General features: G+C 37.5%; 1 pseudogene; it reads left to right on the top strand.

The window, feature by feature from the left end:
* The first annotated feature begins 15,118 nt into the window (after positions 1–15,118).
* LOC120250291 lies at positions 15,119–20,869 on the top strand (annotated as a pseudogene).
* The last annotated feature ends 1,820 nt before the right edge of the window (positions 20,870–22,689 follow it).

Genomic DNA, 22,689 nt, shown 5'->3' with positions numbered 1-22,689 from the left:
TAGTCCTAAGGTGAGCAATGTCCGGGTGCCCCATTTATCGTCGATTTCCTCTCCTATCTTTTATTTGCACCTTCTTCTTCTTTTCTTATTTCTATTTGCATTGATTTTTATTCACATAACTATTAATTCATTTTTCGTTCTAGTTATATAGTAATCTTTGTGTTTCTAATCACTATTCTCTGTGGATTCGACTATCCACTCACCGGGGTATTATTACTTCGACAAACACGTGCACTTGCGGTACACATACAAAAGGGTGTGTCAAGTTTTTGGCGCTGTTGTCGAGGAGTAGGTGTTTTAGAAACAGTTTGCACTTTGCTAATTTAGATATTCACCATTTATTCTATTTCACACTTTGTTATTCTTCTATAGTTATGATTTGTTTTTCTTTCTTTGGTTCCAGCTGAAATAGAGGTTGAAGAATCTGAAAACATGGCCGAACAAGAGTGGCAACAAAGAACACTTTCAGATTTTGTTAGACCTACTGTTCATGGGACACAATCGAGTATTGTTAGGCCACCGGTAGCAGCAAAGAATTTTGAGTTGAAGCCAGCCTTTATTCAAATGGTTTAACAGTTCGCACAATTTAATGGGTTAGCCGATGAAGACCTGAATAATTATATTGAGAGTTTCCTTGAAGTGTGTGATATGATGAAGATTAATGGGGTTTCTGATGATGCAATTCACTTGAGAGCTTTCCCATTCTCATTGAAAGTAAGAGCCAAATAGTGGCTCCATTCATTGCCAAGAGCTTCCATCACAACATGGAACGAAATGGTCGAGGCCTTTCTAGCAAGGTACATCCCTCCGGGAAAATCGACAAAAGCTTCATAATAAGATATCTTCATTTGATCATATGGAGCTTGAATCTTTGTTTGAGATTTGAGAACAATTCAAAGACCTCTTGCGGAACTGTCCACAACATGGGTTCCCCTAATGGATGGTCATTCATACATTTTATAACAGGTTGAACTCAAGTAGCAAACAACTTCTTGATGCCGCCGCGGGAGGTACAATGGGAAACAAAACCCCTGAAGAAGCCTGGCAGTTGATTGAAGAAATGGGCTTAAATATCTACCAATGGAATGAAAGAGAAAGGAAGAAAGTTGCCGAACTCCATGAAATTGATGCGGTTACATCCTTGGTAACCCAAATAGAGGCATTAAGTAAGAAATTTTATGCCTTGACTTCACCAAGGGTAGCCGTAATCACAAGTTGTGATGATTGTGGGGGTTCGCATATGCCATCCGATTATCTTATCTTGATTGCTACTTCAGCCCCAATTGAACAAGTAGATTTTATGGGCAATTCAGAAAGGGGACAAGGTAATCCTTATAGCAACACCTACAACGAAGGGTGGAAAAACCACCCAAATCTTTCATGGGCAAATCAAGGGCAAAAAAAGGCCGCTGGCCCACCAGGATTTCAGCAAACACCTTCGATTCCAGAGAGAGTTTCAGAATTGGAAAGCGTTTTGTCAAGATTTATTCAATCAAGACACACAAGGTTCCAAAACATAGAAGCAACACTCCGAAATCACACTGCTTCATTGCACAATTTGGAGAATCAAGTGGGACAAATAGAGAAGTCATTTGCGGAATGGCCTCTAGGAAGCTTTCCAAGTAACACCGAGATTAACCCAAGAGAGCAAGTTAAAGTGATCACTTTGAGGAGTGATCGAGAGCTCCAAGAAAAGCTCACTGCCGAAGAAAATTCTGAAATTGTTTAAGCTAAAACCCCCACTAGGAAGACTATTGAAATTCCTCAAGAAAAGCCAAAAGATAAGGTGCAAGACAAGGAGAAGTGGGCTAGTTGTGTTACCCCCTTCATATACTCCAAGAAATCCTTATCTGGCAAGTTTGAAGAAGGACCAAACTGATGAGCAAAACAGGATATTTTGGATCTATTCAAATAATTGCACATCAACATTCCGTTTGAAGAGGCGTTGTCATAAATGCCTCGTTATGCAAAGTTCTTGAAGGACCTCTTGACCAACAAGAGGAATATGGAGGAAAGTGTGGCTGTGGTTTTGGAAGGGTATTGTTTAGCAATGCTTCAGAAAAATTTGATAAACAAAATGAAAGATCTGGAAAGCTTCATCATACCTTGTCTAATCGGAGGTTTGGGGGAAGAAAAAGCTTTGGCCGATTTGGGAGCTAGTATCAATGTCATGCCATACACATTGTTTCAAAAATTAGGGTTGGGAGAACCAAGGCCAACCCGCATGACTTTACAGCTGCCCGACAGCTCTGTTTGTCATCCAAAAGATATAATTGAAGATGTTTTAGTGAAAGTTGACAAGTATATTTTTCCTGCAGATTTTGTTGTGCTAGATGTTAATAAAGATGCAGAGGTTCCATTAATTCTAGGAAGACCTTTCTTACGAACCTCCAAGGCACTTATGGACATGGATGGAGGCGAGATGACATTGTGTATTAGAGAGGAAAAGATTACATATCGTCTCGCCGAAGCAATGAAGCACTCTCTTGACTTTGATGACACTTGTTATTTTTTAGATATTACTGATGAGATTGTGGATGAGCACTTGCAGGAATTTTTGTGTCCGGACTCGTATGAGGGGTTGGTAGACCAAGAAGTGGAGAATGAAGAGATTTTGATGCTTGGTCTAGAAGACAAGGTGCAACCTATCCCGGGGATCATGTAGGGGATGATCCAAAAGATGAAGTGAGCAAAGAGACATCGCAAGAAACGCCCCAAGGCTAATGGGGATGCGCAAGAATGGAGTAAGAGTGACGTACCATCATGTGGTAACATGCTTGATAACTCCCTCTCTACTTTAAAAAGACTATTCTCATCATGTTTTCAGGTTATGGGTAAGAGGGAAACCTTCATCTATGAACCCCTGTGAGGTAAGGTCAGGTATATCAAGCTAAGTGACGTTAAACAAGCACTTCTTGGGAGGCAACCCATGTCTTTACTGTGTTTCTAGGTTTTAGTTAGTGTTTGCATGAATAAGAGCTTGAGTGTTGGTGTCTTGATCTTTTACAAGCTATTGTTGTGATTTTCTCGTGGATTATTGGTATTATCATGTGCTTAATTGTATGTGACGAAGGTTTCTAGGTCATTTGAGCGTGTTTTTCATGATTCTCTGGTTACATTCGCATAATATAGGCAGCCTCTGAATAGATGTAAATTTTCAGAAATTTTGTGCAAAGTCTGTAAATTTTTTTAAGTTATCCAGAGAAGACACATGGGCGTGTGTTTTCGTTCAGAGCTCATCCCGAGAGGACACAGGGGCATGTGTCTGCCCTTGTGAACGACCTTGTGATGGTCACATGCCCATGTGGAAATTCCACACGGGCGTGTGTTTCTCTGTAGATGTTTAGAGCTCTATCCCGAGAAGACACAGGGGTGTGTGTCTGCCCCTGTGTCTAACCCTATGAACTACAAACGGGTATGGGTAATACCCACACGCTAGTGTGATTTCCTGCAGAGAGTTCTTTTCCATCCCGAGAAGACACAAGGGCGTGTGACTTTAAGTAACAGGATTTTCTAGAAAGTTACACTGGCAGTTGCTAAACTGCATGCCCTTGTACACACTCATGTAACAGTAGAAGTGGTGTTTTAAAGTTTTTCAGAGAGTTACACGCCCATGTACTTGTCCGTGTACTTACTCTATTTCTGGAGGTATAAAAAGAAAGCTAAAAAAGGTATTCAGAGGCTAGCTTTTGGGGAGATTATTTTCTGCATGATGGCTAGAATTTTAGAGTGAGGTAAAAGAAGAGGGGGAGTTCGAGGGAGTCACCGGAGTGAGATTCAAACCCCCGTGTGGATACCCAATTCCACCCTATTTAAAGCAGCGACTTATGACGTTTTTGGGGATCCTTATCACATTTTGTGCCCATCTTTGGAGGCGCTCGCGGCTAGGGTTTAGAGAGGCTTTGGCAAGGCTTTTGGAGTGGTTCTACGACTTTCAACACCGCGTTCCTTCGGAAGATAGTTATTGGTGGAGCTATTGTCGGCATCGATTCGAAGAGGTGTGCCCTAGGCTTGACAAGGGAATCCTTGGAGAAGACGAGGCTACTCCACAAAACCATCGATATGGACTACAAGGTGGTTTTATTTATGGATTGCATGTTTTTATTTTTGATTTCATTCTTGATTGTATCTTGCTCCATGGAAAGCTAAACTTCTAGTGGATGCTTAGACTTGTAAACCCTGGGATGATTTTGTTTTATTGATCTTTTATTATATTTTCTCTTATTGATGTTTTAATTGAGTTCCAATCTTGTATGTTTGTTGAATGGACTTTCCCTTAGAGTGACACTAGGGTTGAAAGTCTACATTGGTAATCCTTGTGAGTGAATGACACACCATGAGGGTTAGACAAAGCAAGATTGGAGAGGGTGAGTTGAGAGGTAGCAGAACGTCCATTTTTCCTTCCGGTGTGATTTATCCTACCTCCGTGTTCTAAGAGGTCTTTGCGGTCATAATAGAGTGAAGTTCTAAGAGAGAAACTCCACTGGGGCTTAGTTGTGCAAGCAATAGAGTGAAGCATTGAAGTAATCCTTAGTGCTGGGGCTTAAGTCTGACTAGGGGTATTTCGCTTGGACCAAAGGGTTAGATCTAGATTAAGGAATATGGTTTATCACTTGGAGTCCCTAGAGCTTTAAGCAACCTTGCATAGTGTGAGGTGTTGAGACTGAATGATTTCTCTGACGGGGTATAGTGTATGGTTAGTCACGGTTGACCTTAGGTTTGGGACCGTGTGTTTAAAGATTTTCACGACTCATTAGACATCAATTGGGAGACATAATGATTGGTTTTGCACTTAAAGCAATAGTCCTAGTGTGAGCAACACTTTCTATCGATTGTCTTTCCTCTCATTTTATTTCGTACCTCTTTCTTATTCTTTTTATTTCTTTTCACATTGATATTGCTTACATCACCTTCGAATCATCATCATCATCATAGTTAAATAACAAATTCAAGTGTTTTTTTATCATTATTCCTTGTGGATATGACTACCCACTCACCAAGGTAATTATTACTTTGACAACCCGTGCACTTGCGGTACACATGCAAAGGGTGTGTCAAAACTCCATAGCCAACGTAACGAAACAAATCAATTACAAAACATCTTATGGTTCATAATCTGGGGCTCCAGAGAATGATTTAGCTCCTCATGGTTTCACACAACATTAAATAGATAAGGAAAATAAATAAGCAAGAATCCATAAAGATTCCCTTTAACTTCCTAAATCTCTCCGATGTTGCTCCGAGGAAGTTCACACTGACTTTACTCCACTCCAATTGATGCTCTTATAGATGAAGATCGTCTAGAACTTCCACACCAATTTCTGCCTCAGAAAAGTCCCCCTTGAAACCATAATTTTGGGCTTAAAAAGGTGTTTCCTGATTCAAGCATGGTTGTTCTTAGGCCATGCTTCTAGATACATGCCTGTGCTTCTCTTCTTTTGGTGAATTTTCTATGTCTTAATAAGTAAAGGCCTATTTTCTAAGCCTTATAATATAAATTTTGAGTATTAGATAAATATCTATTTTTTAAAGAATATAATTTTTACAACCACATATACTAATTTATTAAAGACTATAAATATCAATTTATATTTTAATAATGACATTAAGTAGGCACTACATGTTTAAATTGTTTTGCATCTAAAATTGTCGACACAAAAAATAAGATGCATAATTATGGTAGATACTAAATTGTCACAATTGAAATTGTAATAGTGACAAAATAATTATACATCACAACTAATCCAAACTATAATGACAATTAACTTTTTTTTTAGGTTTAATTGCCGTACAGGTCCCTGTAATTATGTACTTTCTGTCCTTTTAGTCCTTGTAATACTTTTAGGTACATTTAAGTCCTCATATTTGATCGAGTTGAGACTTTTTAGTCCGCGGCATAGATGGCGTTAACTTTGCCGTTTCTTTTACGACGATGTGACTTTTTTTATTATGAAATTGGGGGACTAAAAAGTCCCAAATCGATCAAATATGAGGACTTAATTGGACCTAACTGCAAATTTGACTTTTTTATTACGAAATAGGGGGACTAAAAAGTCCCAACTCGATCAAATATAAGGACTTAATTGTACCTAACAACAAATATTTAAAACCATGCCAGCTTAAAAGAAAAGGCGAAGATAACGCCATCTACGCCTCGGACTCGAAAGTCCCAATTCGATCAAATATGAGAACTTAAATGTACCTAAAAGTATTACAAGGACTAAAAAGGCAGAAAGTACACAATTACAGGGACTTATATGGCAATTATACCTTTTTTTTATCATAAAAACCACAATAACATATTTAAGAAATTTAATTTTTGTGACAATATTTAGTAGACACTAAATTTTTAAATATTTTGTGACAAAATTGTTGTAAGAAAAATTAGATATTAAGTGACAGAAAATACTTTTGCCACAATAAATTGAAAATTATAGTGACAACAATATATCTTGTCACAATCATACATCATTCTCATCAAGAATTTTTTGACACAAAATATTATATGCTTTTAGTGACGAAACATTAGACACAAAAGAAATTTTGCCACTATTAATCTATTAATATTGATGACTTAATTGTGAAATATACTACATTGTTCCAATTATTATTGTATCAATGACAAAACATAAGTTATCATAATTAATCTAAACAATATTGTTGATAACTTTTTTGACGCAAAAAAACCTAATATTTGTGACAAAATAATAGGGAGTCACAAAAAAGTTGTCACTTAAAGTCATAACTCTTATAGTGGTACTTTCCTGTGTATCTTTCACAACATCAGCAATACTGAGCATCCAGAGAAATACATAGTCCTTGCATGTGGCGTGTGCATGACCGTTCACTCCCAGACCCAAGTCTTCCCAAGAAGAACACGGTTGTGTATATGATGTACATGTTCGTGTACATCTAAGAACTTAATGAACATGGTCCAGAGGAGAACACGGGCTGAAGCAAGACCAACGCCTGTGCATCTCAAGAGCTAAGAAGTAGAACCATACAGAAATATACAAGGCCAGATGAAGAGATACATAGCCCTGTACCCTAGAAGTCATTGTTTCGAGCAATCTAGAGATTTGCACAGGCAAAGTACATGCCAGTGTACTTGCCAGATTCTTGGGGGTATAAATATTAAGCTAAAAACGTTATTCACAGAGCTAAATTTTGGGAAAATCCCTCGGTCCAACAATACTAGTTTTTGATCTATATTTAATTGCAATTAACTTAACTCTAAATTCCCAAGTGAAATCTTATCCGGACACCTTCTTCTTCTATTGATTTCTAAATCCTTAAACGTGTGATTTTGGTCCTTTCCATTCTTAGATTTTTTGTTGATTTGACACTGACACGCGTCCGAATATGCGTGTAAACCGCAAGTGCACGGGTGTCGAAGTAATAATTACCCCGGTGAGTGGGTAGTCGAATCCACAGGGAATAAGGCTACTAGTACTAACTTCTTCTCTGCTTTCTAGCCTAATGAAAAATGGAAAGGTGTGGTGATCTAATGTGCGAAGAAATGAATACCGGAGACGAATATGCAAGGGTGAAATGGAGGGAGATCTCAATCAGTAAAAGTGGGGTATTCGGGCAATGCTCCCCCTAGGATTCAGGTATTAGGTACCGAATGAGCAAAGTGTTTCTATGACGAGTAAGTTAAGTCATGGAAATCCAAATATAATCGGATCCGGCCTCCCGATCATCGATACTAGTCCCCTACGAGGTCCCGGAGGAGAAATCGCTCAATCTCAACACCTCATACCACATATGACCGCAAAGCACTCTAGGGATTCCAAGAGGTGTATCCAATTCCTAAAGATTGATCCAACCCTAATTCTCGGCAAAGGATCCTAACCCCCTACAAGGTTCCGGTGGAGAAATCTCTCAATCTCACGCTTCACACCAAATATGGTTGCATAGAGCTTAGGGAACGGAGATAGAATACATCAATCGGAGGGGAAAGGGGATGCTCACTATCTCATGACTCGCCCTCTCAACCCTCTTCAATCTTGAGATTCTAACCCTAATGGAGACCTCTCTCTCACCAAGGTAACAAATCATGCAAACCAAATAACCAAAAGATCAATAAGGCAAGCAAGCATTAGACAATCAAGATTAAAACTTAATCAAACTCGGATAAATAGAAACACTAAGCAAATCCACAAAAGATGAGAATCCTAGGGTTCACAAGCCCAATTACCCTCTAGGGTTTTAGCTCTCCATGGAGCAACATACAAAACACACCATCAATGAATGAAAGTACATTAAAACCATAGAAATAAACCCCTTATATATGAACTGATGGCCTTGATGGAGAGCTTCGACGTCTTGAAGGACCCACTCCGAAGCTAGGTTCACCGGTGGCTTCCTTGATGTTATGACGGAGGAGGAATCGATCAAAGTTGGTGATGAAGCACCTCCAAAGCCACAAAGACCTCATCTCCAAACCCTAGCCGTCTCACCCCTCAAGAGCCGCACAAAAGATGAGAAAGAATAGGGCAAAACAGCTATTTATAGGCCTTAGACCGCGTCTGTCACGTGCCCCCACGCGCCCATGTGGATTTTCCACGCGCCCGCGTGGGCTGCAGGAATTTCCACGCGGGGTGTGAACAGTAATTTTGCTCTTATCAGACACCCATTGATATTTTGTTCTTAACTAGATAACAAGGTTAGAGTTATTACTTCTACTATCTTGTCCATATGGATTCGACTCTTTACTCACATACTATTACTTGATGACCAGTACGCTTGCGGAGTAGTGTGTGTCAGCATGATACACATCAGACACACATTGTAAGGAACCATGAGTTGAGTATACTACCTTTATAGTTGAATTTTTATAATACATTTAACACATTTGAGTTCTCTTTCGATTTTGATGACTCTTATATTCTTAAAGCCTGAGATCAAGCACTTGTTCTTCTTAATTTCCAGTCTTATTTTCTTGATGATAAGCAAATGCTTAAATGTGAAGAAATTTGATAAGTGCTTGATGATACATGTTTTCATATTAAGAATTCATAGCATATTGCTTATCCTGGATTTTTTTTATGGGTTTTGATGTTTAATTTTTGTAATTTTTCATTTTTAGAGTCTATTTATTAGTTTTGAACGTTAAGAAAGAAAATTTGGTAAGTTTCAAGGTAAATTGTATAGAAATGATGAATTTGGTAAGAACATGCCCAGAAAACTCAACCATGTTTCAAAACATGTCTCAATATAGTGTGATTTTAGTTTTAAAATGGAAACATGACCATGTTTAATCAGAACAAGAATGTATTCTATCTTGTGATGCCATGTTTATTAGATGTGTTCATCTTAACTCTATGTTCTAGAGTATTCATTTTTTTGAAAATGTCCAATAAATACTCCTGTGTTTATAGGTCATGTTTAGGCTTAAGGAAAGCTTTATAAATATCTAGGACTTGAGATTTTTCGGGAGCTTTCTCCTGATTTTGAAGGAGATTCTTAGAGACTTTTCCCGAGAATTCTCACTACCTCTTTGATTGTCCTTAATAATTGTTTTGATACCTAATTCAAATAAAGATAAGAAGGAAGGAGATTAAAAGAAGGATTTAGAGAGGAGATCAAGATTCCTTGAAGATCAAACTACTTTATCAATTCATTCTCCAGAATTCAAGAGATTGTTCTATGGATTCCTTGTTCTCTTGTATTTTTATTGACTTTTGCATGAATTTCACATTCATGAGTGGCTAAACACCCCGTGGTGGTTTGATTTGATGAACTTTGGTTGTAATTGAATTTATTAACTTCATTTATATTGATCTAATACAATTTTGGTATTGAGGTTGAATTATGGCAATCCTCATTCCATGAATTTAGTTAGCAAGAGCCCGAATTTATGTGTATAGATTGATAATGTATTTTATTAGTGAAAGCCCTAATATATGTGAGATCTACCATAATTGAAAGGGATTGAACTCATTCATTAGAGCTAGGGTGCTGAGATCTTTTCAGATTAGGGTGACTTAATTGAGTGGTTCACAAAACATACATTCATAAGAGGAATGTGCGAAATACCTGACCTACTATGTTTAGGTGTTACTCTCTTAGAGATAAGGGTTAACATAAGTAGAGAACCTCCATAGCCAATGATCAAGGGGATTAGACTCAAAAATTCATATTAGAAGTCTTTATTACTCAACAACTGAGGGATTTTTAATCCAATTAACATTATCATAAATTGATCTTTTCTTGATACTTAATTGAAATATTTGTATTGATTTTGTTGTACTTGTTGTCTTTATTTTTTTAATTCTAAAATTCATCTTTGGATCAACTAGATAAAAGGAAATAAGTTAGTAGCTAATATTCAGTTTTCTCCTACGATAAACTTTGCTTTGATAGCACACTTTATTACTTGAACAATACGTGTACTTGTATTTGAAAAGCTTCTTACACGTAGATTTCATCAATATTACGGAGATAATCTAGCTTAAGGGCTTGATAAGTGTGCATCTACATGTTATTTAATATCATTTTGAATACTTATTTGGTGTGTATTAGAGTATTCTTATGGGAGATAATGCTAAACATGGTGAAAGTTGTATTTTTCAGGTACGAGGAAGTGCTAAACGACAAGAAACAGCCAAAAAAGAAATCAAGAGCTAAAATGAGGAAGATGTAGCTCTCTCAGCATCAACAAATGAACAACATGCTAGACAGAACCACTTATGGCACCTTAGGACCGTGTTTACAGCCATAAGCCTTAGATAGAGAACCTTGCGGGCATGCTTATGCCCATAAGGAAGAGCATAAAGATCAACAGAGAAACTTATAGGTAGGACTTACGCTAGTAAGTAAGACCATAAAGGTTCTCCCAAGGAGCTTATGATAAGAAACTTATGCCCATAAGGGTGGTCGCAAGTGCAATCCAGAGAAGATTATGACCTAGCGCTTATAGTCGTAAGATGGGCAGTAAGACTAGATAGAAGACCTTACAGACGGGACTTATGACCATTTACCCATCATCTCTAGCTCCTTACGGCCTCGTTCTTAAGCTTGTAAGCACCCCGTAAGTGGCTAGGTATAAAAATTCTTGATAAACTCCCTTTTGCGTGTGAACCGCAAGTGCACAGATTTGTTGAAGTAATAATACTCTGGTGAGTGGGTAGTCGTATCCATAGGGAATAGTGATCAGAAACACCAAGATTGCTATTTAACTAGAATGAAGATGAATGGAAGGAAATAAAGAAAGAAGATGAAAGAGAGATGCTATAAAAATGAGAGAAAAGGCAATCGATAGAAAGTGGGGCACCTGGACATTGCTCCCCCTAGGACAATTGCTTCAAGTGCAAAACCAACTATTATATCTCCTAACTTATGCTTAATGAGTCGTGAAAATCCTAAAATACACAGTCCCAAACCTAAGGTCAACCGTGACTAACCCTACACTATGCCCCGGTGGAGATATCACTCAATCTTAACACCTCACACTGTGTAAAGTTGCTTAAAGCTCTAGGGACTCCAACTGATAAACCCTATTCCCTAAAATAGATCTAACCCTTTGGTCCAAGCGAAAGGCCCCTAGTCACAATTAAGCCCCAGTACTAAGGATTACTTCAACGCTTCACTCTATTTCTTGCGTAACTAAGCCCCAGCGGAGTTCCTCTCTTAGCAGTTCACTCTATTATAACCGCAAAAGAACTATTGGAACACGGAGGTAGGATAAATCACACCGAAGGGGAAAAGGAACATTCCGCTACATTTCGACTCACACTCTCGACTCTCTCTAATCTTGCTTTGTCTAACCCTCATGGCTCACAAGGATTACCAATGTAGGCTATCAACCCCTAGTGTCACTCTAAGGGAAACCCCATTTAACAAGCATTCAAGATTGGAACTCAATTAAAGACACATAATAGAAAGGTCAAAAAAACAATATCATCCTAGGGTTTACAAGTCCAAGTACCCACTAGGGGTTTAGTTCTCCATGGAGCAAGATACAATCAATAATGAAATCGAAAGTCAAAAGCATGCAATCCATAAGTAAAACCCGCTTGCTATTCGTGTCGATGGTTTTGTGGAGTGGCCGCGTCTTGTCCAAAAGTTTCCTAGTCAAGCCTAGGGCACACCTTGCCAAATTGATGCCGGTGAAAGCTCCCCCAATAACTCTCTTCTAAAAGAACTCAGTATTGGAAGTCACAGAACCACTCCAAAAATCTTGCGAAAGCCCCCTAAACCCTAGCTACGAGCGTCTCCAAAGATGGTGAAGAGATGGGCAAAAGATAGGAAAAAGATTTTTCTAATCAGGCTAAAATCGTGGCTTTAAATAGGCTAGATCGGGCAAACACATGGGCGTGTGGAATTTCCACACACCCTTGTGAATCTGCAGGAATTGATTTTCTGCGGCCTGTGAACAGTGGACTCTACAGTACCTTTACTCCTGTGATTTTCTATAGTGACCTACTATAGTAGTCCCCCAAAATACTCCCCAATCCACACTATTATTTACATAATATATTAAGGGCCACCATATGTCTAGATCTCTCTAAGCAAGCATTGATAGGGACACAAGTGTACTAGTACTAGTACTATAGTACTCTCCCAAAATACTCCCCAATCCTTAGGGAAAATAGACTCTACTAGTACTAGTTCTTAATCCAAAAAGTAGCATACTCGAAATTGTGTGATGTGAAAAAGAATTTAAAAAAAAATAAGAAATCAAAAGCACTTAGATGATTACAGCTAAACAAGTAAGAGAAATAGGGTGCTCGGCATAGACTCCCTCTAGGGTTTTATAAGTCCAGGACAAACATTGTAAGTTACCAATCTTGTTTGAATCGAGAGAAATCCTAAAGTATACTATCCCTTTCTCAAGGTAAATCACTACAAGAAAGTTAGTGTTTAAAAACGGAATATTAGAAACGGAATTTATTTTGTTTGTAATACGAAAGGATTAGCAATGGAATACTAATGGTTTTAAATATGATCCTAATAACAACGGCTTACAAATGGCCTTTTAAAATTTATTAAAATATTAAAAAATATCCGTTTTTAATCTGTTTCTAATAGAAAGAGACTAGAAACGGATTTAAGATTTAATTTTTTATTTAAATATTATTAAATATTAAAAAATATCCGTTTCTAATCCGTTTCTAATAGAAAGGGACTAGAAACGGATTTAAGAATTAATATTTTATTTAAATATTATTAAATATTATAAAATATCCGTTTCTAATCCTTTTCTACTAGAAAGGGACTAGAAACGGATTTAAGAATTAATATTTTATTTAAATATTATTAAATATTATAAAATATCCATTTTTAATCCGTTTCTAATAGAAAGGGACTAGAAACGGATTTAAAAATTAATATTTTATTTAAATATTATTAAATATTATAAAAAACTGTTTCTAATCCGTTTCTAATAGAAAGGGACTATTTCTAATCCTTTGTATATTAGAAACGGATTATTAACAAATTTAGTAATTAATATTTTATTTTATATACATTTTGAAATTTCTTAAATAATTTATTTTTACTCAATATTATTCTAGTAATATAAATATTAAGATATAGCTAATCAAATTTAAACTTGTAGCAAAAAGCTGTTAAACTTAATTGAGTGCAGAGCCTCTAACTAATACTAAGATTCTTTTAAAATATTAAAACCTGAAAATTAAATATTTAAAAATATCAAATCAGTGTATACTGTATATACAACGAAGTTAATTTACTAAAACCTTATTTGACCGTCCGATTAAAACTCAAGGGTTTCATCCGACCGTCCATTCACACACATGTTCGTCGGTCTGTTTCCTCAGAACCCTATCCCTTTCTCTGAAACCCTCGCAAAGTTTCAATCCTCTCCTATGGCGGCGACAGACGAACCCTCCGATCACTCCTCGTTTCCATCGTATTCGGTAAACCATTCGGGTAGATCTCTCCAAACTTTAGGTTTTGATCTAGTTCTGCTTTTCTCTTTGTTGATTTGCTTGTTTTGATGTGTTCTCAGATGATAATGGCAGCGCCGCTGAAGCCAGAGAAGTCTAAGTAGCGCTCGAAGCGTAGCTCTTGCCCTCATCGAAGTTTGGGTTCGATCTTTATAATCTTATCCTCTGTTCATCTAGGGTTAGGGTTTTAGTTTTTTTTTTTTAAATGTCGGATTTGGTTGGGGTTTGATCAGCAGGATTGATTTTCACTTGGTACAATTCTTCTTTACTTGCATGCCTTCTTTAGGTATTTCTCTACATTTATTTAATTTCTCTTTTTTACCATTTTGATTTCTTTGTTTTATGGATCTATTGTTTCATCTTAGTTGTTTATCTGGTGGCTCAATATGCGCGCTATGAAATCAGAAGGATGGAAGCGGTAATTGCTCTTCAAATCTTTGGTATCTTGTTTATTGACTCACTTTGTTCTCCCCTTTTTTTTGGCTTTTGTGTTCTAATTCATATCTCTCTTTGCCACTTTTGTTTGATCAATTTATGAGATGCTGAATTTTTGGATAATAATTAGTTCGGATGATTGAAAAAAAAAACCTAGAATTAGAAGGCAAGGTCTCCTTGAATTTAATATTACTAGCTTTTACTCACATTGTAGCTGATTATGAGTGTCAAACTACTAGTTTGAGCTGTTTTAGCTTGAATTCCTATGGATTGACATGTATCTGAACATTTTGGTTTAGGATTGTGATGATTTAGATTCTAGAGCATGTATCTAGTATGATAAATTCTTAGTCAATTGAGACACTTTTAGTGTGTTCTATTTATTTGAAACTCTCTCTGTTTTCATGTGAACCTTTTAGGAGTTCCATATTCGGAGGACAAAATTGGGCTCCGGAAGGTTTGTTTGTAATTCTTAATGCTATAAAATCTTAATAAGAGAGTTTGTTTGTTTACAGGTTGAGGCCGCAACACCAAAGCAAGCAATGTTCAGTAGGTGAAGAGGTCTCTGGTGATTGCGTTTTCTCTTGTTCTGGACAATGCAAAGACAGTAGGGCTGATTTCTCTTCTGGGAGCAATGATGGGGATGATAATGGACGAGGCATCACCATTCAAACCAGATAGAAGTCACTGTGAGATCTCCGGCCCTTCCTTTTCTCTTCTAATCTCTACAGTGATCCAAGTTCTTGTTCCTAATTTTGATCGTATTAATGGTATTGTTTGTTAGATCTGGAGATGAGGCCTTCTCCGATGGTGTCATTGATGTGTTTTGGTGTTTTTCTTGGGATTTTGTTATTAGATTCATAGTTTTTCTCTTTAAATTCTCATTGTTAAGATAATTTTTATGATTGAAATTAAAGGAATGGTCATGAACTTGATTACATCTCAAATGTTTTCATTGAAGTGTTTAATTTTTGATGATAAGTTTGATAGTAATGGCTTTAATCTTTCTTAGTTTTGCTGAATCCTGAGCATTTTTCTGTGTTTCCTATGAACCATGCATTAGCTATTTGTGATTTGCAAGTAAGCAATTGATTTGCTTGCTTTTAATTCCTCAAGTTACATTGCCATTGTTTTGATGTTGTTTTTGATCATATATGATGACTTTGAGCTAAGATTTGATGTTCTTTATGTTGAAAGGCGTTTTTGAGAATTAGAATTGTTTGTATTAGTATAAGAATGGTAAGGTCATGAATTGGAGTCTTCATTATGATGTATTTGTTTAGTTTGATTCATCATTTAGGACCCATGAGGTGCAATGAATACCAGAAAAAGTGTTTTATGAATATCTTTTTTATTTTTTTTAAGAATGTAACATCATATTGAAGTATAAGAATGAGGCCAATGAATTAGAGTGAATGCATTTGTAGCAGTTGTTGCCTTGGGGCCTTGCTTTTGATGTATTATTTTGTTTTCAACTGTTCTATTAGAGCCTATAGTATATGGTTTTAGGGTATTGAATGCCTTATTGGGAGGGATTATATATATAGATTCTTTTTTGGATACTCTCTTTGAAAATTCACATGAACTTGTGCACTCTGCAGGTAGCGAGACACTATTTCTTAACATTCTCTTATGTTTTGCTTAATATCCTCTTCTCATCTGTGTTTCTTCTTCTGTGATGCAGCTTGGAATCGATACAGTCCCAGTACTTGTAGGACCTGTCTCTTATTTATTGCTTTCCAAGCCTACGAAAGGAGTAGAGAAGTCCTTTTCTCTGCTTTCTCTCTTGAGGAAGGTGCTGCCAGTTTACAAGTAAGTCTTTAAACATGCTTCTAGCTATTGTTTATGCATACAAATTTTTTTCCCCCTTTTTCAATCTTAATAAGTTAATTTAATTATCCACAAGTAAGTTATCGATGAGTTAAAGGCGGCTGGTGCCACCTGGATTCAATTTGATGAGCCACCCTTGTCCTTGATCTTCAATCTCACCAATTGGAGGCATTTACAGAGGCCTACTCAGAACTAGAATCATCATTTTCTGGTTTGAATGTGTTGATTGAGACCTATTTTGTTGATGTTCCTGCTGAGGCATTTAAGTCAGTCGCCATGCTTATCTCATGAATTTTTTCTATGTTTTCCCGTGTGTAATCTTATTTCTCTCCTTTGTTGTTTTAGGATGATTACTGGCTTGAGTGGCATTTCTGGAATTGGTTTTGATCTTGTACGTGGAACCCAGACCCTTGACCTGATTAAAGGTGGGTTTCCATCTGGCAAGTTCCTTTTTGCTGGAGTTATAGATGGGAGGAATATTTGGACCAATGATCTTGCTTCTTCCCTTAGCATACTTGAGTCCCTTGAGGCTATCATGGGCAAAGGTATTCATACTTGCATATGAAAAGAATTTTCATCTATGTATATGCTTTCATTGGTTAATGAACTTTACTTATTTGTTCAACATACAAGCTTGTTGTTTCGACCTCCTGCTCACTCATGCACTCTGCTGTTGATCTTGTAAATGAGACCAAGCTCAACAGTGAAATCAAATCATGGCTCTCTTTTGCTGCACAGAAAGTTGTTGAAGTTAATCCACTGGCCAAGGCATTGCCTGGTACCAAGGATGAGGTACAGAGTACTCTACAACTATTATTTTGTGTTACTCCATTTTTTTTTATTCTTCTTGTTTCTTTGTTATAGGGAATACCTCTGGAATAATTCTGCCTCCCTCCTCTAAAACTAGCAAACCGAATGTTACTTTCCCAAATTTGCTAATTGTGTGCATGCATTCCAAATATACCCCTTTGTTGCAAAAGCTTCCCTGATTTAGATTCCTCCACGGACAACAAAAATCCATGATAACCTTGCTTACCCCATTGGTTTATTACCACTGCTATTATTCTTGCTTTTCTTTATTGTACTTGTAGGTAATTAGGCCAATAAATTTTTTCTATCCATTGGATGAGCTTCTGTAAATGTTGTACATGGCTTCACAATGGAGCCAGCTCTATGGTCAGATTTAATGTTGTTGTGCATGAAGAATGGCTGAATTTCTAATTTTCATTCTCTTGCTATTTGTTATTTTTTGCAGGCTTTCTTCTCATCAAATGCTGCTGCTCAGGCTTCAAGAAAGTCATCTCCTAGAGTTAACAATGAGGAAGTTTAGAAAGCTGTAAGTTCTTGATTACCCATATCTACTATGTGTGAAGTGAGCTTTGTCTAAAAAGCTAACCTTCTGTTTTGTACTCAGGCTACCGCTTTAAGGGCTCAGAGCACCGTAGGGCCACTCCTGTTAGTGCCAGATTGGATGCCCAGCTGAAGAATTTGAACCTTCCAATCCTTCCTACTTCCACCATCAGTTCATTCCCTCAGACAATGGATCTCCGCAGAGTGCGAAGTGAATACAAGGCAATCAAGTGGGAACTCTTCAATAAACACACAACTCTGTGATCATTTAATCCTTCTATTCTTATGATAATTAATTGTTTCAATGATATTCCTTTATCATAACATCTCTGAAGAGGAGTATGTGCAGGCCATCAGTAAAGAAATCAGCAAAGTTGTCAAGTTGCAGGAGGAGCTTGACATTGATGTCCTGGTCCATGGAGAGCCTGAGGTGAGTTCAATTCTAAATTGTAACTGCAATATAATATTCTGAGGTATGAGACTGATAAGTGCTTGTGTGATATTAATGCGAAGCATTCTTTCCTTATGTTGAGCATTACTCTTCTCGGGTTTTTACACTAATATGTGTGTTTTTATGTTACTTTCGTGCAGGTAGGGTTGTGAGACCAATTATGAAGGAAAGAAGCCAATGTGGATCATAATGCACCGATTTTGGGGGAAATCTTGCTAAAGTTCAAACGCGAAGACATAGGTCGGGTGTGAGATGCTAGAGTGTGTGCCAACCTCCTCGTATTCGAGTTGGAATATCCATTTGGAGGGGCACAAGGGCAGTCACACTCGAGCATTCTGACTTATGCACATAGAACAAGAGCTCCACCAACTTGTCTATCATTGAAGAAGCAAAGTACTGTAGCAGCACGCGGCCCGTCGAGAAAACAGCCCGCCTAGAAAATAGGAATTCAGAGAACCCACACGGGCGTGTGGAAATTATCCACGCCCGTGTGAAAATTCCACATGGGCGTGTAAAAGATCCACAGGCCTGTGTGGTCACCCGATTCCAGCCCTATTTAAAGCCGATTCAGCCCCGATTTCAGCATTCTTTTCTCCATCTTTTCCCCAACTTGAGAGAGGGTTTCGGCTAGGGTTTTGAGAGGTATTGGCTAAGGTTTTGGAGAGATTCTATGGCTCCGACATCGTCATTCCTTAGGAAGAAGGTTGGTAGGAGAGCTTCCGTTGAGGCATATCCTATACCGGACATGACTATCGAGGTGGTTTCTTTATGGATTCATTGCTTTTACATTCTATTTCTTTGATTGTACTTAGCTCCATGGAGAGCTAAACCCCTAGTGGGTACTTGAATATTTGTGAACCCTAGGATGTATTTGTTTCATTGAATCTCTTTATTATGCTTTCAATTAATTGATGTTTGTTGTGAGTTCCAACCTTGAATGCTTGATTGTATGAACATTTCCCCTAGAGTGACACTAGGGTTGAGAGTTCTTGTTGGTAACCTTGTGAGTGAGTGACACACCACGAGCGTTAGACAAAGCTAGGTTGGAGAAGGTTGAGAGGGTGAGTTGAGAGGTACAGGAGCGTCCCCTTTCCCCTCCGGCGTGATAGATTCTACCTCCGTTCCTCGAGTTCTTTGCGGCCATAATAGAGTGAATGGTCTAAGGGATGACTCTCCGCTGGGGCTTAGTTGCGCGTGCAACGGAGTGAAGCGTTGAGGTGATCTTAGTATCTAGGGCTTAATCGTGGTTAGGGACCTTCCACCTGGACCAAAGGGTTAGGTCTATAATTAGGAAGAGATTTATCACTTGGAATCCCTAGAGCTCATTGCAACTCTATTCGAGTGCGAGGTTGAGAGGTTATCTAATTTCTCCTCTGGGACATGTATAGAGTTAGGCATAGTTGACCTTAGATTTGGGACTATGTATTTAAGGATTTCCACGACTCACCATTGCATTGATTAGGAAGCATAATAGAGGGTTCTTGCACTTGAAATGATTGTCCTAGGCGGAGCATTATCCGAGTACCCCATCTTTATCGATGGCCTTACCTCCTCCTTTACTTGTGCTCTCTTACTTGTTGTTTTTACTTTTGAGAATTGAATCGTTGTCACACTTATCACTACTAATCTTTCACATAGCTAAGAAGCGGATTAAGTGTTTTTATTCCCTACTCCCTGTGGATTCGATACCCGCTCATCCGGGATTATTACTTCGACAAACCCGTGCACTTGCGGGATATATGCAAGGGGACCTTGTCATAGACTTTTTGTGAAAGATACTGAATTAATTTTTTATTTACTTTTTTCACAGAGGAATGACATGGTCGAGTACTTCGGGGAGCAGCTTGCAGGCATTACATTCACTGTTAACGATTGGGTGCAATTATATGGGTCATGATTTTTGAAGCCACCCATCATCTATGGTGATATTAGCCGTCTGAAGGCAATGACTGTGTTCTAGTCCTCAATGGCCCAGAGCATGACCTCTCGATCGATGAAAGCAATGTTGACTGGTCCAGTTACCATCCTCAACTGGTCTTTCGTCAGAAACGACCAGCCAAGGTGAGCCTACAGGACAAATTCCTCTGTTTAACCATCACTTATCTTTCTCTTGTTTGGAAGCATTAACCGTCAATGATATGACCCAGATTTGAGACCTGCTATCAAATTGCTCTTGCCATCAAGAAGGAAGTTGAGGATTTGGAAGCTGCTGGTATTCAGGTTAGTTCTTTAAGTTTTAGCATGCATAATTATTATATATTATACAGAATATTGGCTCGTGACTTTAAACATTTTGATGTTTGTATTCAGGTTATCCAAATCGATGAAGTAGCTCTTCGAGAAGGCTTGCCTCATTGCAAGTCCGAGCAATCTTTCTATTTGGACTGGGATATCCACTCATTTAGGATCACCAACTGTGGTGTGAAAGATACCACGCAGGTACCTTCCGCACACCGATTTTTCTGATGAATTTGTTCTATTATTTTGAACATGAATGCACATTAATTTTGTTATTGTACAGATTCATACTCATATATGCTACTCAAACTTCAATGATATCATCCACCCGATCATTGACATAGATGCTGATGTGATCACAATCGAGAACTCCCGATCCGATGAGAAACTCTTGTCTGTGTTCCATGAGGGTGTGAAGTACGGTGCCGGAATAGGTCCTGGTGTTTATGGCATCCACTCTCCCAGGATTCCATCGACCGAGGAAATTGCAGACCGTATCAACAAAATGTTAGTTGTCCTCTAGTCAAGTATTCTCTGGGTCAACCATGACTGTGGTCTGAAGACTAGGAAGTACATCGAGGTCAAGCCTGCCCTTGCCAACATGGTTGCTACTGCGAAATTCCTCTGCAAGGAACTTGCCAGTGCTTAGACTTTCGATGAAGTACCATCGGCATAATTCTTATAATTCTGAAGTGCCTTTCCAATAATATCTTTTTGTTAAATAAAGCTGGTTGCTGGTTTGCAACATTCATAACCAGTTTACTGCATGTAGTAGGATCAGTTAGGTTAATGGACTGTTGGCAATGTTAAAATACAGGATCAGTTTGCTTAAATGTAATGTTGCCATCAGTTTTTATTATGGAGGTGATATGCAGGATCAGTTAATGTTTGCAATTGAGAACAAATGTACAATTGACTATGATATAATTTTTAATTTGTTTTTTTTATTTTGCTTGAATTTTAAAAACGTAATGGATTAATTTGTTTCAATATTATTATTTTTTTAAAAATAATTTTAAAACAGATTATAAACAAAATTAGTTTTGTTAAAAAAAAATAAAACAAAAATATTCTATTTGAAATCCGTTTTTAATTTTTGTAATGGTAATAATTTTGTTTTAAATCTGTTTTTAAATTTAGAAACGGAATTGCAACAAAATTTAAAAATGGATTACTAACATAAATTATTTTGTTTTAAATTTCAAAACTCAGAAACTATTTGGTTTTGTTTCTATTCCGTTTCTAAATTTAGAAACGAAATGTTTTTCTGTTTTTATTTAAATTAGAAACAAGAGTTTTCGGAAATGATAAATTCTGTTTCTAATCCGTTTTTAAATGGAATTAGCAATGGATTAGAAATGAAATTTGCAGTTTTTAAATGGTAATTTTCTTGTAGTGAATAGTAACAATCCAGTATGGTGCAGATACAGACAATCCCATGATTGTATTGTACTATATGAAATCTTAACAAGAATCAGCAAGAATTCAAAGTGTAGACAACCCTCCTCTTGAAGTGATTGCCCCAAATCCCATACAAAGTAGAAATGAGATCTCTCTCTAAATCTACTTCCTATGATTGCAAAGAGTACATAATTGCTTGCCAATTCACTCGTGAGGATTGTGGGAGGAGAACTCTCGATTCCAAAGTACCCTATCTATAGGTTTACTCACAAATCCCCTCCAATAGCGGCTTGCCTATGCCAAGTGTTTCTCTCGACTCGTCACACAAACATATCATTCATGAAACTAGAGCTTTGGCCTCAATAGCATTTAAGACAATAGAAACATGAGATTGAATTCAAACATAAAGGATTGCAACTATAAATTAAAGTAAAGCATGAAAGATCTATAACCAATGCTAATAAAATAACCCTAGAGTTCATCTATGCCATATACCTACAAAAATAGTTCTCCATCAAGGGAGAACAATCATATAACTCACGAGAGATAACAAGAATTATTGAAAGCATTAAAACCTCCTTTCAAAGGTGCTCATTGATGACTTTAGTATTTTTCCTCCAAGGTGTGTAAGCCCATTTTATCCTTGATGATTCACCTTCAAAGATCTAGAGTAAAACCTCCTTTCTTTCCCCAAGCTTGGTTGTTCAAAGATAGATTCAAAACTCTCATCAGAATTTATAAGTGCTTGTGTATTAGTAATATGAAGTATTCTTTTCTTACAATGAACAATATTTTTCTCAGATTTTATCGCTAATACATGTGTATTTGTGTTCTTTTGTGCATGTAGGGTTATGGAGACAAGTATGAAAGAAAGAAACCAAAGTAGGTCGTAAATGCATGTTGTTGATGAAATCTTGAAGTGAACAAATGTGAAGACACAAGTCATGCTCAAAGACACGTGAGTGTGTGCCAACCTCCATTGTGCTCGAGTGAACATGCAAAGTGGAGGGGCACAAAGGCTGTCACACTCATTTGTTCCGACTTGTGCAAAGCTAGCAAGATTGTCAT

Source organism: Dioscorea cayenensis, chromosome 3, assembly GCF_009730915.1.
Source record: "Dioscorea cayenensis subsp. rotundata cultivar TDr96_F1 chromosome 3, TDr96_F1_v2_PseudoChromosome.rev07_lg8_w22 25.fasta, whole genome shotgun sequence".
NCBI lineage: Eukaryota > Viridiplantae > Streptophyta > Magnoliopsida > Dioscoreales > Dioscoreaceae > Dioscorea > Dioscorea cayenensis.
This window is presented reverse-complemented; position numbering and strand designations above follow the sequence as displayed.